This window comes from Macaca nemestrina, chromosome 15 (assembly GCF_043159975.1).
Source record: "Macaca nemestrina isolate mMacNem1 chromosome 15, mMacNem.hap1, whole genome shotgun sequence".
Classification (NCBI taxonomy): domain Eukaryota; kingdom Metazoa; phylum Chordata; class Mammalia; order Primates; family Cercopithecidae; genus Macaca; species Macaca nemestrina.
The window spans coordinates 101,739,520-101,752,911 of NC_092139.1; the positions used below are offsets into that span (position 1 = coordinate 101,739,520).

Genomic DNA, 13,392 nt, shown 5'->3' on the forward strand with positions numbered 1-13,392 from the left:
TTATTTTTCTGCCCCATCATCCTCGTGTTCATCCATCCTCATGTTCACCTCAGGATTCAAGCTACATTTAAGGACCATCCCTACCCCTACCCCCACATTCTAGGTTGCAGGAACTGTGGGGTTGGGGCGGGGGAAAAGACAAATATAGGCCTGTTTTACTGCTGAACCAGTTTCCTTCTGCTTTTATCTAATTGGCCACAGCTTAGTCTCATGGCCACAACTGACTGTCAGGGAGGCCGAGAAATGTTATCTTTGCTCCTCCTTCCCCACACAATTATGACTCTGTCACTGAAAAAGAAGGTAGAATGGACCTGTGAAAAATAAAGTAGAGGTTCCTCTTCAAAGACTTTCCTCCCCGTCTAATTAGGAATAAATAGTAATGTCTCTTAAAAGCAAAATGTATTCAAAGACCTGTGCTAACATTCTTAAATATCTGCTAGCCGTAATCAATAAATTCATGTGCTTTATGTTCTTAGTTTCCACAATGTAGCCTAAATATTTGCCCTGGCATGCTTATACTAGTCCAAGCAAGCATTAAGTCATAGCCTGTTCCTCTTCCTTATTTGAAGGTGTTTTTACCTTTCTCAGCATTCTACAAGTTACTTCCTCCTTCCTTTGTTCTCCTCTGCCTTTGCCTCTTTTAAAAAGTTTGAAGTTGCTAGCCAATCAAGACAAATACAGAATGTGAGGTCCCGTTCCAGCCAATGGAAACCGGACACAGCAGTAAGGCTGATGCTTCAGGTTATAAATGACCCTGTCTCCTTTGTTCAGTGTACTCTTGTGGCAAAACTGCTGGCGAGTGTACCCTTTCTGCAGAAAGTATAAAAATAGCCTTGCTGAGAAAATTAAATTTATGTTCAAGTGCTATTTCTTTACGGCACCGAAGAACAGGCATTTCAAACAGATATCACGGCATAATTGCCACTGTCTGCTCCTCCCCCTGGCAGAGTTCCATGTGGGTGAAAGAGATAATCCAGTATATATCAAATGCCTGAGCATAGTAGCTGCTCATTAAATTGTCATTCTATTCTTACTCTACAGTAATTTGCAAGCAGATGGAACTTCAATATGGCAATAGAGAAAGAATCAATTAGACCAGAGTCTCCTCAGGAAGACTTTCTATAGGTAAGACAGAAAAAAGAATTGTAGTTTCCATTAATTGGCAATGGTAGGAAGAGTATTACAGAATAGGGAAAAATAGGAGGATAATCGTAATGACCATTTGCTGAGGTTATGTGCCAGCCACTGTGCTTAGTGCTTGGCCAATGTTGTTCTCATTGAATTCTCATAAAGACCTTATGAGATAAATGCTATATTTGACCCTGTTTTACAGAAGAAGAAAATGAGACTTTGAGCAGTCCACTGACTGGTCAGGTGACTACTAAATGTTCAATCCAGAATTCATACTCAAAGATATCAGGTTTTGAAGCATGTAGTTCTAACCATGAGGCTGTATTACCAACACCATTCATTTATCCCTGCAAGCATTCATTCATGCAATGCATATTTATTGAATTTCTACTCTATGCCAGGTGTTGTTTAGAGCCTTCAGATACAGAGGGCAACAATACAGATAAGGTGTCTGTTTCAACAAATTTATATGTTGGTGGTGGAAACAAGTAAGTAGAAAAAAGTAAGTAGAGCCCTAAGTGAACAATATAATTGCAGGCAGTGATAGATGTCATGGAGGAAATAGAACAAATCGAAGACTTGGCTGGTGGGAGAGGCTACTTTCTTTTTTTTTTTTTTTTTTTTTGAGACAGAGTCTCGCTCTGTCACCCAGGCTGGAGTGCAGTGGCTGGATCTCAGCTCACTGCAAGCTCCGCCTCCCGGGTTCACACCATTCTCCTGCCTCAGCCTCCCGAGTAGCTGGGACTACAGGCGCCTGCCACCTCGCCCGGCTAAGTTTTTGTATTTTTAGTAGAGACGGGGTTTCACTGTGTTAGCCAGGATGGTCTCGATCTCCTGACCTCGTGATCCGCCCGTCTCGGCCTCCCAAAGTGCTGGGATTACAGGCTTGAGCCACCGCGCCCGGCCAAGAGGCTACTTTCAACAGGGTCCAGGAAGGCTTCTCTGAGCTGGGGACTGAATGGTAAGAACCAAACAAGCAGCCAGGCACAGTGGCTCACGCCTATAGTCCCAGCACTTTGGGAAGCCGAGGCAGGTGGATCACCTGAGGTCGGGAGTTCAAGACCAGCCTGGCCAACATGGTGAAACCTGTCTCCATGAAAAATACAAAAATTAGCCGAGTGTGATGGTGGGTGCTTGTAATCCCAGCTATTTTGGAGGTGAAGCAGGAAAATTGTCTGAACCCAGGAGGCACAGGTTGCAATGAGCCAAGATCATGCCAATGCACTGCAGCCTGGGTGACAGAGAGAAATTCCCTCTTAAAAAAAAAAAAAAAAAAAAAAAAAGAACCAAACGAGTAATGATTTAGGTCAGGGAGATTCAGATAGAGGGAGCAGTGTGTCCCAAAAGAATGTACCTGGCTTGTTTGAGGAAGGAAAGGAAGACAGCTGTGCCTGGGGCAGGAGAAGGAGCACCTGTGATCGCAGAGCCTTAGCCATTGCAGAAAAAAAGATTAGATTCTTTCTGGAACAAGGACGCTGGAGAAAAGGACAAGGCACTGTTTCTTTCTTGTGTTTTTAGAGTAGTTCCCTCTTATCTGTGGTGAATGCATTCTAAGACCCTCAGCGGATGCCTGAAACTGCTGATAATACTGAACCCTGTACATACTGTCCTATGTTTTTCCTGTACATACATACTTTTGACAAAGTTTTTAATATAAACTAGGCACAGTAAGACATTAACAACAATAACCAATAATTATTAGTAGTGAAGCAAAAATCAAGTAAAATAAGGATTACTTGAACACAAGCACTATAAAACCTCAAGAGTTGAATTGATCACTGAGATGACTATTGGATGACTCTGGGGGTGGTAGCACCTGCAGCATGGATACTCTGGACAAAAGGAGGATCCATATCTGGCCAGGACCGAGTGACAATTTCTTCATGCTACTCAGAGCAATGCACAATTTAAAACGTACAAATTGTATATTTTGGCCAGGCATGGTCATTCACACCTGTAATCCCAGCACTTTGGGAGGATGAGGTGAGAGGATCACGAGGTCAGGAGTTAGAGACCAGCCTGGCCAAGCCACCATGGTGAAACCGATCTCTACAAAAAAATACAAAAAAGTAGCCAGGTGTGGTGGCGGTGCTTGTAATCTCAGCTACTTGGGAGGCTGAGGCAGGAGAATTTCTTGAACCCAGGAGCCGGAGGTTGCAGTGAGCTGAGATCGCACCCCTGTACTCCAGCCTGAGTGACAGAGCAAGACTCCGTCTCGGAAAAAAACAAAAATGAAAAACAGAAAACAAAAATTGTATATTTCTGGAATTTCCCATTTAATATTTTCAGATTGAAGTTGACTGAGGGTAACTAAAAACTTGAAAAACCAAAACCATGGATGGATAAGGGGAGACTGCTGTATTTATAATTTTTTCTTTATTTTTTGGTGTTGGGCATGTCAACCCATGAGACAAGGAGAGTGACATTTTGTTCTGTTTAGGAGTCCATCTGATTGCACGTGGCCCTATCTGGTTCACCTCATTAGTGACTATTCCAGGGTGGCCTTTTCCTCTTTCCAGGTTAAACAAGTGTTTGTGGTTGCTGTGGAGAGTGTGAGAATGATGGAAGGAGGTCAGCAGTCACCACTGAGGACTGAGCACACCCTGCATGCATGTTCCTGTGCAGGAAGAAGCTGTCCCTGGTCAGGGAGCTGCAGAACCACAGCTCCTGCAGAATGGGTAAACGCTAAGAGCATCATTTGGAGCTGTCCAAGGTACAACACCAGCGTGTGGCTACTTCAGCATCTTACCCTTGAGGGGTAGACTCTGAAGTTAAGGAAACACAGGGTGAAGGTTTTGCTTAGCAGATGGACTTTAGATCCTTGGGCAATCCCAGAGTCTGGAGCCCAGGACCAGAGTGTCTGGTGGGAGAGTGATGAAGCCCAGAAAGGGAGCCAAAAAATGTCCTTCGGAAGACCTGCAATGAGACCATCTTTACTGCATTTTGTGTAGTCCTGGATCATGACAGTTGAAAGGCTGCAGAGACAATTGAGAAGAAAAAGTGGGCAAGATTGAAGAATGTGAGAGGTATCAGTCCTGAATGCCAGAAAGGGTAAAGGGACAGAAGTCAGCTGTTCAGGAGAAGGAGCTGACTTTGGACTTCAGTGTAGAGTCCTGGCAAAGCACCCGGGTAATATGATGTATTTTGGAAACGAAGCAGGGCTGATAAATGCAGCTTTAGGAATCTCCTGGTGAAAATTTCAGGTCAACAGTAAAGGTTTTTGCAGTCTAGTGAGCCACAGGGTTCAATTAAATCAGGTCTCTAAGGTGGTGACCTACTAACCCACACCTCATGCTGGCCTTGAAAACTGTCTGAACAGGGCTAGGCTGGGGCAATGGGAGCTGCTGCTTTGGGGTTGGGAATGCAGGGACTGTGAAGGGGCTTGGCTCTCTGAGGGATGCAGGAAGGTCACCCCCTCCTCTTTGTGCCACCTTCTGTGTGGCTGACCCCTTCATCTTTTAACAACCCATTTTTCTTAAGTACTAAATGATGGAAGACAGACAATTAAGCCAGAGCCCAAGTACTTCGTCTGCTGTTAGTTTCCTTAATTGTATTTCCTACACATTCTTTATAAATAGATTTAAGCAAGACACTATGTTCTTTAAATTGTGCATTTTTCTTGCTATGGAAACGGTTGCTTTTATTTCCACCCCCCATCCCCCAGCCTAGCCATAAAGTAGAAGTTAGCACCTGTTTTTATAGACAGGTGAATTATCTACTAATCCCTTGTCTTTTAAGGAAGTCTCAAAGAGCGGGCCAGAATAACCTGCTGCTGATGTCTCTTCAAGAGAACCATCCAGTAAGCAGCTGTGATTTTCAGAAGATACAATCCATTATTGCTAACCTTTCATATAAGCGACTCATAGATTCATAGACTGTAGGAACTGGAGAGGAATCTCTAAAGAGATAATTCTCATAAAAATAATTTGGAATCACCTTATAGTATGCATTCAATGTGTTAATTAGTTTCTAAAGGAACTCTGAAATCAAATCATTTGTTTGAAAACATTTATTGAACATTAGTACTGAACTGGAGTAGATACAGGTAATCATCCTGGAACACTGCATTGTGCCTCTCACATGAAAGAGACTCAGCAACTATTTCTCTGTGAATGAATAAAGTTGCCCCCTCCTCCAGGCTGGTGGGAGAGATGGACATTTTACAGGTTATAATGTTCTATGCCATGTGCATGGATATGGCATAGGAGCATACAATGGGTCACATCTCTGACTCCTCTGTTTTTTTGCAAGAGATGAGGAAATTAAAAGTAGAGGATTGGCCAGGCATGGTGGCTCACACCTGTAATCTCAGTACTTTGGGAGGCTGATGTGGGCAGATCGCCTGAGGTCAGGAGTTCAAGACTAGCCTGGCTAACATGGTGAAACCCTGTCTCTAAAAAAAAAAAAAAAAAAAAAAAAAAAAAAAAAAAATTAGCCAGGCAAGCTCCTGTAATTCCAGCTACTCGGGAGGCTGAGGTGGAAGAATCGCTTGAACCTGGGTAGCCGAGGTTGCAGTGAGCCGAGATTGCACCATTGTACTCCAGCCTGGGTGACAGAGTGAGACTCGTCTTAAAACAAAAAGTAGAGGATTAGAAGAGAAGATGTTTGTCAAAATCTTGTGGCTAGTCAGTGTCAGAACCAAGTCTAGGACCCGGGTTTGCTGAATCCCAGTCTGACAGCATTTTCCTACATCACATGGACTTTACAACAGGGCCTCTGATACATCAACAGCCACAGGGTTGACCTGGGGCTATGGACTGATTCTTTGTGGAAAGGAAAGGATCAAAGCAGCCTCAGGGTCTGGCTAGCAGAACTCATGGGCGGCCCCTTCAGGGGACAACGGTCAGGGTGAACCTTTCCATTTTAAGACCTATGTCGCTCTACTGAAGAAACAGTTTTCCAGGGAAGAGAGCCTCACTGACCAAGCTGAGGTCCAGGGCTGACTCCTTAGCCAGGGGAAGTTTGAGAATTTTGAAGGACAGTTCCACGCATACTGCGTCCATTGCAGCAGTGTAGTTCCAAACGTGAAGCAGAGATACTTTCACCAGAAGAAGCAGGAATGCATGCCAGACTGTCAGGAGAAACGGGTGTCCGATAAAGACTTTCTCCAGCTACATACCCATACGTCCACACTCAATTAGCAAGCAGCCCTATTATCTCACCTTATCCATTGCTAACTGCTTGGTCCAGGCTAGCCTGTCTCCCATGGACCACTACCTTGCTCCCAGTTATCTGCCTGCTCCACGTTGCCCCCTGCAGTCTGTTCTGCACACAGCAGTTTGAGAGAGCCCTTTAAAACACAAATGAGATCAAGTTACACCTTTACGCACAACCTCTCCACAGGAATTCTGTCCTGGCAATTAAATCCAAATGCAAAGTCCACGCATTTCTCTGCAAGGAGCTACCTGCCTTCCCCTTAATCTCTCTGCCCTCCTCTCCTGCCGTTCTCTCCGTGGCTGTCTGTACTCCAGCCCCACTGGACTTCTTCCCATTTCCAGCACCTGCCCAGATTTTCTCATCTCAGAGTCGTTGCATTTGCTCTTCCCTCTGCCTCCTAGTTGCATTGTTTATTCCCTTATTTAATTCGAATCTCTGTTCCTATTCCATCTTCTCAAAGACAGTTTCCATTTCGTGTTACCTGAAAAAGCTGCCTGCCAGCCTGGACATTCTTTAGCCTCTTAGCTTTATTATTTATAGAAATATATATTCTTTCAGTGTTTCTTTTCTCATTAGAATGTAAGCTGCACAGGATTTCTTTTGTAGCTCAAGAGCCCAGGGAGGAGTTGGCACTAGTGGGTATTGTGGGAAGAATAAGTGAGCATACATCTATGTTTAACACACACACACACACACACACACACACACACACACACAGATCTTTTTTCCTATGATTTCAGGTGGTCCAAAGAATTTTCTTACTCCAAGTAAAACCAAAGTCCTGGCTGGGTGCTTCCAGGTCCTCTGAAGCTTGGGGGTCCGTGCATCTTAGGTTAGAAACCTCTGCTATGATCCAAGTATCTCCATTGCTGAGCGAAAGGGGTCCTAGTGATTCAGGAACTCCCACCACACTCTTCTTCCTCCCCAAGCTGGCTTTTCAAAGGGCCATTCCATTTTCTACCCTTGAGTGACAGTGACACAAACAGAACTACAGAAGAATTACCGTATTAGGTTGGTGCAAAAGTAATAGTAGTTTTTGCCATTAAAATCAATGGCAAAACCACAATTACTTTTGCACCAACCCAATAAAAATAACAAAAATTAACACCTGTCCAAGGCACATAATACAGTATGTTCATTATAAGGGGCCTAGAATATCATTTGCTAAATACAAGGGCAGGACAAAATTTCAATTCAATTCAACAAATATTTATCGAGCAATCAACGTGTGTCAGCTCATCTGCTAGGTGCCAGGAGAATGGCAGCAAAGAACAGTAGCACTTACTCAGGAGGCTTACATTCAGGAGGGAGTGGGCAGACAATGCCATAGAACTGGTTATAGGTCTACTGGAGCATGAATAATAAGGTGATCAAGACAACAGAGAAAAATAAAATCAGGAAAGGGGAACCGGCAATGTCATTGATGGAGAGTGTGCAACGATAAATAAGGTTTCTAGGGAAGACCTTGCTACTAGAACAAAGGGTTAAAGGAAGTGTGGGAGGATGTGAAGATAATCTGGAGAAAAGCATTCCAGGAAGAAGAAAGAACAAAGGCAAAGGCCCTGAGGTGGCAGTCAGATTCGCCAAAGCTAGGAGGTACCCATGGCAGGGATGGAGGGAGCAGTGAGAAATGAGAAGGAAATGTGGTCGGTTGAGAAAATGTATGGCTTTTGGTGCCTTTGCAAGGACTTTAGGGTTTTTTTTTTTTCATTTGTGTTTTGTTGTTGTGTTTTGTTTGTTTGTTTGTTTTTGTTTTTGAGACAGAGTCTCATTCTGTCGCCCAGGCTGGAGTGCAATGGTGCGATCTTGGCTCACTGCAACCTTCACCTCCCAGGTTCAAGCAATTCTCCTCCCTCAGCCTCCAGAGTAGCTGGGACTACAGGCACGCGCCACCACGCCTGGCTAATTTTTGTATTTTTACTAGAGACGGGGTTTCACCATATTGGTCGCGGTCTTGAACTCCTGGCCTCATGATCCACCCGCCTCGGCCTTCCAAAGTGCTGGGATTACAGGCGTGAGCCACCGCGCCCGGCCAGGACTTTAGTTTTACTTGGAGTAAGAGGAATTCTTTGGACTTCTATGAGCAGAGGTGCAACATGTTCTGACTTGTGTTTTAACAGCAGCATCCTGGCTGATGTGTTGTGAGTAAACTGTAGAGAGCAAGCAGGGAAACGGGGAGATCATTAGGAAGATCAATCATCATCAAACAAACAAAACCCACCTTTATTCTCTTTCCTGCTCTGGTGGGTCTCCCTTGTAGTCAATATCCTGGGAACTCAGAAAGATTTCATTAGTGTGGATGAATAAGTTTAGCTTGGGGAAAGAATTGCCGTTCCCTCTGGGTATGTCCCAAACTTCCCATACAGAGGAAATCAAGATGTGTGTGTTCGTTCCTTCCAGGTGGATGGTCCCCTGGAGAACCCGCTCCGTTGGAAGATGTAGAATATTCATGTAGGTATACAGCTGGCGAGAGACTGGGTGATGGGGAAAATGGTAAGAAAGGGCTCTTAAATCAGGAGCCATCTCACAAGTGGAAATTAGTTAAATTCAGTCAATTGCTGACTGATTTTATGTTATGGAACTCAAATGCTCTGAGGCCCAGTCAGTCGAAACCCTGTTTTGAAAATGAGCCAGTTATGGATGGATCTGCTGTTCTATTATTAAAAGAAATGGATCTGTTCAGAGAGTAACATACATAACACCAAGAGCCCGCTTGGTGGATGAATGCACTTGGTTTTTCTTTATTGCCTAAGACCTGGGATTAAATTCTGGAGAAAGTCAGAGACCTGCAGAATTTTTACTGACGAGGCATCCTAGGTATCACGTGATCACCTTCATTTACTAATCCTAAAATTGAGGCTCAGAGAGGGCCAGTAAATTGCTGTGGTGAACGCCTCCCAGATTTTGGTGGTTTCCTGCAATAAAGTGTTATTTCTTTCTCTCATCACAGACCAGTGTGGCTAGGTAGGGGCTCTGTTCCACAGAGTCCCTCAGGAACCCAGGCTTCTTCTACTATACCTCCTGGTTCCTCCCATCTGCAAGTCATCAAAGACATCTCAGTTTAGCTGGAGAAAGAGTGTAAGGATCATGAGAGGTTTGTATGAGTCAGACTTAGAAGCGGCATGTATCGGCCAGGCATGGTGGCTCATGCCTGTAATCCCAGCACTTTGGGAGGCCGAGGTAGGTGGATCACCTGAGGTCAGGAGTTCAGGACCAGCCTGGCCAACATGGTGGAACCCCGTTTCTACTAAAAATACAAAAAAAAAAAAATTAGCCAGGCGTGGTGGCAGGTGCCTGTAATCCCAGCTACTCAGGTGGCTGAGGCAGGAGAATCGCTTGAACCTGGGAGGCAGAGGTTGCAGTGAGCCGAGATCACACCATTGCACTCTAGCCTGGGAGGCAAGAGCAAAACTCTGTGTCAAAAAAAAAAAAAAGAAAAAAAAAAAGAAAAAAAAAAAAGGAAGAAGAAGAAGAGAGAAGTGGCACGTATCATTTATGCTCACTGGCCGAACTCGGTGTCGTGACCACAACAGGAAAATATAGTCTAGCTCTGCGTCCCTGAAGAAGAGCAGGTGGATATTGGTGAGCACTGGCCATACCCACCAGAATCGGTGGGTACTAAGCACTAAGTGATGGTGCCAGGCCAGAGAAATGCCACGACGGACAAGAGGGGATATGCCCAAAGCTTCTTTTGATTCTGTCCTTTCTTCCCTTTTCCCTTTCTCTCTCCCCTCCTCCCTCCCTCTCTGCTTTCTTCCTGTCTGTCTCCATCTATCCTTTCCTTCTTCCCCACTCCTTCTGCTTATCACTCCCTTTCTTTTCACAGATATCTGGTGAGCATCTGCTAGATGCCAGGGTTGGCGAGAGTCAAGCTGAAGCAAGCATGAATCCTCAAGGACTTACCATTTCAAGGCAAGAAGTAGACACAAATACAGTTATGCATAGCATAATAATATTTCATCAATGACAGGCTGTGTGTCTTGATCCCATAAGATCATAATAGTGTGTTTTTACTGTCCCCTTTCTATGTTTAGATATGTCTAGATACACAGATACTTACATCGTCTTACAACTGCCTACAGCATTCAGAGCCGTCACATGCTCTACAGGTTTGTAGCCTAGGATCTATAGGCTACACCATACAGCCTAGATGTGTAGTAGGCCAGACCATTTAGGGTTTGTGGAAGTGTGCTCTATGAGGCTAGCACAATGACGAAATCTCCTAATGACGCTTTTCTCAGAGTATATCCCCATTGTTAAGGGAGGCATGACTGTCCTTAGAGCTGAGGTGGAAGTAACAGATGCCACAGGGTGGCCAGGGTGCTCTGGAGAGAGCCGGAGGTGAGGAACAGGAGACAGTGGATGGGCTTCCAACGGCATCATTCCCTAACTGTGCCTTCTGGACCTGCGTAACCTCTCTGAGCTTATTTCCACACCTGTGCAATACAGACAGCAATATCCTTCAGGCGGTGGTGGGATGGAATGAGCATTTCTGAAGAGGCTGCTACAGTGTGTTGTTCTGCTCCATGCATGTTGGTATTTTCTTTGGCCAGGAGGAGGGGGAGATAACTTCCTCCCGTTGAAGCAGAGAAGGCTGAGGATGCAGGTGGCATCTGAGCTGGGTCTTGAAAGATCAACTCGGCCGGGCGCGGTGGCTCAAGCCTGTAATCCCAGCACTTTGGGAGGCCGAGACGGGCGGATCACGAGGTCAGGAGATCGAGACCATCCTGGCTGACACGGTGAAACCCCGTCTCTACTTTAAAAAATACAAAAAACTAGCCGGGCGAGGTGGCGGCGCCTGTAGTCCCAGCTACTCGGGAGGCTGAGGCAGGAGAATGGCGTGAACCCGGGAGGCGGAGCTTGCAGTGAGCTGAGATCCGGCCACTGCACTCCAGCCTGGGCGGCAGAGCGAGACTCCGTCTCAAAAAAAAAAAAAAAAAAAAAAAAAAAAAAAAAAAAAAAAGAAAGATCAACTCTTCGCTGTACTGGGATATCTGAGGGTCAGCTCTGGGCTGATTGAAAATTTCCACATCCACATGACAGTGGCTTGGACCATGGCATGTTAATTTCCTATTGCCGCTGTACCAAGTTGCCATGAATTTCGTGGCTTAAATAATGCAGATGGATACTCTTTCAATTCCAAGAGTCAGAAGTCTGAAATGGGTTTTGCTGAGCTAAAATCAAGGTATTAGCAGGACTGTGTTCCTTCTGGACACCCTGGAGGAGAATTCAGTCCCTTGCCCTTTCCAGCTTCTGGAAGCAACCTGAATTTCTTGGCTGCCAATCCAGACTGAAAACCAGCAGCATGGCCTTGCAATACTGTCTGACTCTGACCCTCCTGCCTTCCTCTTACAAGGACCCTTGTGATTGTGTTGGGCCTACCTGGATCACCTGGGGTCATCTATGTGATGTAGCATATTTACAGGTTCTGGGGATCAGAATGTGGACTTCTGGTCAGGTGTGGGAGGGCGGTGTTATTCCTTCTACTACATGTGGCGAATCTGATTTTCACAGAGTTCTTACTCTATTAAATGCCTTGTACTGACTTGGGTACTGGGAAGAGTATTTCATGCCTTGTTAAGTACTGAAGAATCTGTACTGGGTACCACTTCAATGCCACGCAATACAAGTTTACTTCTCTAATTTCCTAGGTGCAGGATGGGGACAGAGAGGCATACAGCTGATGTCTCACCACCTGCTAATCATCCCTCCCCCCAGTTAGCTAATCCTGGAAATCCCACACTGTAGATATTTATTTCTTTAATGTAAGCCTTTGAGTCTTTGAAAAGAATGTGTGGAAAAAAAAGGAAATGGTGGAGGGAGAAAGACAGTAACATTATTTGTTGGTATCAGTTGTTTGAATTTCAGTATGAATTAATTTTTGATTATTTTTGTTGTTGAGAACAAATTTAACGGAGATAAGAAGAGACTAAAAGGAACTTTAGTGTTTAGTTGTGTAGAAGGAATGGAATCCATCAGACAATGTGTTGGGGGTGGGTTTGGGTGGAGGTAGGAGCTGGAGAACGTGATGCTGGAGGCTAAAGATCACGTAGCTCTTTCAAATATGGTCTCTACCAACCAGTCTTGGGCTTCGGCTTTTCTGGACTGTTTTGACTGGCATTTCTCATTAAGTGCACCTTGAATCAATATGTTTATCCAGAGTCTGCCGTTTGAATGTGTAAGGTGCCTCTTCTCCACTGCTATGACCGTCACCATTGGAAGCCCTCTAGTGGACAGGATCTAAACAACTCAAAACACACACCTGTGTCTCAGGATCCATACTCAGGTTGAAAGGGATCTGGAGGGGAGAACCCTCGGGTGTGACCCCTTCCCCTAATATGATTACCCAGGCAAAGGGACCCAAGCCACCTCTCTGTACTCCGGAGAGCTCCACAGTTCTGCCATCCTTTTTGGCACAACCTCAGGGTTGCATTAATGGAAACAGGACACTCATTATTGAGCTGGTTTTGCAGGGCTAGAGTAATGGAGAGCTGCAAGCTGGAAAATACATTGGATTAAGGACAGCATAGTCTTTCATCAGCACAAAAAGGAGCCATAGGTCAATATAGACTTTCTGCTTCTGCGGAGTTAGCCCTTAGTGTTCCATGTGGGGTGAGCAGGGCACGCCTTTGAGTGACCAGCAGAAAGTGGCCTAAAGGAGAGAGGTTATCAGTGATTCACTCCAGACCCCAAAATATGATACTCAGGAACTATATTAGATGGCTCAGGCTGCCATAACACAGTACTAGACTGGGAGGCTTAAACAACAGAAATTAATTTTGTCAAAGTCCTGGAGGCTAGAAGTCCAAGTTCAAGGCGTGGCAGCGTGGGTTTCTTCTGAGGCCTCTCCCCATTCCTTGCAGATGGGCACCTTCTCACTGTGTCCTCACATGGCCTTTCCTCTCTGTGCAGGCACTCCTGGTGTCTCTCTCTCTCTTCTTATAAGGACACCAGTCCTGTTGAATCAGAGACTCGCTCTTACGAGCTAATTTAACCCTAACTACCTCCTAAAGACCTTATTTCCAAATACAGTCACATTGGAGTTAGAAGTCCAATGTGAAAACATAAATTTTGAGGAGGATACACAATTCAATCTAATAACAT

General features: G+C 45.0%; 1 long non-coding RNA gene across 7 annotated transcripts in view; it reads left to right on the plus strand.

Moving 5' to 3' along the window:
* Positions 1-13,392, plus strand: part of LOC105493990 (uncharacterized) — a 155,125-nt gene that overhangs the window by 78,021 nt on the left and 63,712 nt on the right. For 3 of the 7 annotated variants that reach the window (XR_011614103.1, XR_003020974.2, XR_011614104.1), the window contains 3 exons: positions 1,042-1,125; positions 8,689-8,739; positions 10,115-10,200. This is a non-coding gene — a long non-coding RNA (uncharacterized lncRNA). Of the gene's footprint in view, positions 1-1,041; positions 1,126-8,688; positions 8,782-10,114; positions 10,201-13,392 lie in introns of all 7 variants that reach the window. The other 4 variants (XR_003020975.2, XR_011614106.1, XR_011614105.1 and 1 more) reach the window with 2 other exon arrangements.